Here is a 2,864-nt window from a genome sequence, read left to right as displayed (position 1 = left end):
AAAAACAAATTAAAAATCATAAAAATCAAAAATTTTGTGTTTCTTGTTTGAGTCTTGTGTTAATTTTTAAGTTTGGTGTCAATTGCACGTTTTTAAAATTTTTCTTGCATTTTTCGAAAATCCCATGCATTCATAGTGTTCTTCATGATCTTCAAGTTGTTCTTGATAAGTCTTCTTGTTTGATCTTGATGATTTCTTGTTTTGTGTCTTTTGTTGTTTTTCATGTGCATTTTTGCATTCATATTTTCCGTGCATTAAAAATTTCTAAGTTTGGTGTCTTGCATGTTTTCTTTGCATTAAAAATTTTTCAAAATAATGTTCTTGATGTTCATCATGATCTTCAAAGTGTTCTTGGTGTTCATCTTGACATTCATAGCATTCTTGCATGCATCTTGTGTCTTGATCCAAAATTTTCATGTTTTGGGTCATTTTTGTGTTTTTCTTTAAAAATTCAAAAATCAAAAAAATATCTTTTCCTTATTTCCCTCCAAAATTTCGAAATTTTGGGTTGACTTGGTCAAAAATTTTTAAAATTAGTTGTTTCTTACAAGTCAAGTCAAAATTTCAATTTTAAAAATCTTATCTTTTCAAAATCTTTTTCAAAAATTAGATCTTTTTCAATTTTTTCTATTTTTCGAAAATTTTAAAAATCTTTTTCAAATTATTTTCAAAATCTTTTTCTTATCTTTATATCAAATTTTCGAAAATTAGCTAACAATTAATGTGATTGGTTCAAAAATTTGAAGTTTGTTACTTTCTTGTTAAGAAAGGTTCAATCTTTAAGTTCTAGAATCTTATCTTGTAGTTTCTTGTTAGTTAAGTCTTTTTAAAAATTAAATCTTTTTCAAAATATCTTTTTATTAAAATTTTTATCTTATCTTTTTATCTTTTATCTTATTTTATCTTTTTTAAACTTTGATTTCAAAATATCTTATCTTACTTCTTATCCTCTTATCTTTTTCAAAATTTGATTTCAAACCTTTTTCAATCAACTAACTAACTTTTTGTTTGTTTCTTATCTTTTTCAAAACCACCTAACTACTTTTCCCTCTCTAATTTTCGAAAATTCTCCCTCTCTTTTTCAAAAATTCTTTTTGTTTTAAATTTTAATTTCAATTATATTTTATCTTTAATTTTCAAAAATTACTAACCTCTTTTTCAAAATTATTTTCGAAAATTTCTTTCTCTTTTCTTCTTCTATTTAATTAATTATTTACTAACACTTCTCTTCACCCCTCTTCATCCAAAAATCCGAATCCATCCCTTTTCTTTCTTATACCCCTATCTTCTTCTACTAACATAAGGGAATCTCTATACTGTGACATAGAGGATTCCTTTTTCTTTTCTTGTTTTCCTCTCTTTCTTATGAGCAGGGACAGGGAAAAAGGCACTCTTGTTGAAATTGATCCAGAACCTGAAAGGACTCTGAAGAGAAAATTAAGAGAAGCTAAATTACAACAATCCAGAAACAACCTTTCAGAAATTTTTGAACAGGAGAAGGACATGGCAGCCGCAAATAATAATGATAATAATGCAAGGAGAATGCTTGGTGACTTCACAAAGCCAACATCCAAGTTTGATGGAAGAAGCATCTCCATTCCTGCCATTGGAGCCAATAACTTTGAGCTTAAGCCTCAACTAGTTGCATTAATGCAACAAAACTGCAAGTTTTATGGACTTCCATCTGAAGATCCTTATCAGTTTTTAACTGAATTCTTGCAAGTCTGTGATACTGTAAAGACAAATGGAGTTAATCCTGAAATCTACAGACTCATGCTTTTCCCTTTTGCTGTAAGAGACAGAGCTAGAATATGGTTGGATTCACAACCTAAGGATAGCCTGGACTCGTGGGATAAGCTGGTCACTGCCTTCTTGGATAAATTCTTTCCTCCTCAAAAGCTGAGCAAGCTGAGAGTGGATGTTCAAACCTTCAAACAAAAAGATGGTGAATCCCTCTATGAAGCTTGGGAAAGATACAAGCAGTTGACCAAAAGATGTCCATCTGACATGTTTTCAGAATAGACCCTATTAGATATATTCTATTATGGTCTCTCTGAATTTTCGAAAATGTCACTGGACCATTCTGCAGGTGGATCTATTCACCTGAAGAAAACGCCTGAAGAGGCACAAGAACTCATTGACATGGTTGCAAATAACCAGTTCATGTATACCTCTGAGAGGAATTCCGTGAATAATGGGATACCTCAGAAGAAAGGAGTTCTTGAAATTGATGCTCTGAATGCCATATTGGCTCAGAACAAAGTGTTGACTCAACAGGTCAACATGATCTCTCAAAATCTGAATGGACTGCAACATGCATCCAACAGTACTAGAGAGGCAGCTTCTGAAGAAGCTTATGATCCTGAGAACCCTGCCATGGCAGAGGTTAATTATCTGGGTGAACCTTATGGAAACACCTATAACCCATCATGGAGAAATCATCCAAATTTCTCCTGGAAGGATCAACAAAAGCCTCAACAAGGCTTTAATAATGGTGGACACAATAGGCTGAACAATAGTAAGCCATATCCATCATCTTCTCAGCAACAGACAGAGAACTCTGAACAAAATAATTCTAATTTAGCTAATATAGTCTCTGATCTGTCAAAAGCCACTTTCAGTTTCATGAATGAAACCAGATCCTCCATTAGAAATTTGGAGGCACAAGTGGGCCAGCTGAGTAAGAAAGTTATTGAAACTCCTCGCAGTACTCTCCCAAGCAACACGGAAGAAAATCCAAAAGGAGAATGCAAGGCCATTGATTTACTCAAAGTGGCCGAATGCATAGAAGAGGAGGAGGACGAAAATCCTAGTGAGGAAGACCTCCTGGGACGTCCTGCAAGCAAGAAGGAGTTTTCTATTAA

At 32.9% G+C, this 2,864-nt stretch overlaps 1 non-coding gene across 1 annotated transcript; it reads right to left on the bottom strand.

Annotated features, from left to right (window-relative positions):
- Positions 1–1,905: 1,905 nt before the first annotated feature.
- Positions 1,906–2,009, bottom strand: LOC112767597 (small nucleolar RNA R71). The gene has a single exon (XR_003185044.1). It is a non-coding gene; the product is annotated as a small nucleolar RNA R71 (small nucleolar RNA).
- Positions 2,010–2,864: the final 855 nt, after the last annotated feature.

This window comes from Arachis hypogaea, chromosome 2 (assembly GCF_003086295.3).
Source record: "Arachis hypogaea cultivar Tifrunner chromosome 2, arahy.Tifrunner.gnm2.J5K5, whole genome shotgun sequence".
Lineage (NCBI taxonomy): Eukaryota > Viridiplantae > Streptophyta > Magnoliopsida > Fabales > Fabaceae > Arachis > Arachis hypogaea.
The sequence above is the reverse complement of the archived record's forward strand: the minus strand, read 5'-3'. Positions and strand labels throughout refer to the sequence as shown.